We start from the raw sequence: 248 nt of genomic DNA, 5'->3' as shown, positions 1-248 counted from the left end.
GAACGGCTGTGGAAAGTCAGACCAAAAGCCTGCCTAGCACCGCTGAAAACCGCAAGAATACGGTGCTACTTCTGCAGAGAGCGCTCCCCGCCTCCAGCGGCCTGAGCCCTTTGCTAATTGCGCTCTAATTGCGCCGCGCTCCCGAGCGACCAGCTCCCGCCTCCCCGCACCGCCCTGAGGAGAACTGGCGGGAAGAGGGGCCGCGCGCGCGCCGCCTCCCGCTCCGTCCCCGCCGCGCGCTCCTTCCC

The sequence above is a fragment of the Aptenodytes forsteri genome, unplaced genomic scaffold (genome assembly GCF_000699145.1).
Source record: "Aptenodytes forsteri isolate BGI_AS27 unplaced genomic scaffold, ASM69914v1 Scaffold54, whole genome shotgun sequence".
NCBI lineage: Eukaryota > Metazoa > Chordata > Aves > Sphenisciformes > Spheniscidae > Aptenodytes > Aptenodytes forsteri.
This window is presented reverse-complemented; position numbering follows the sequence as displayed.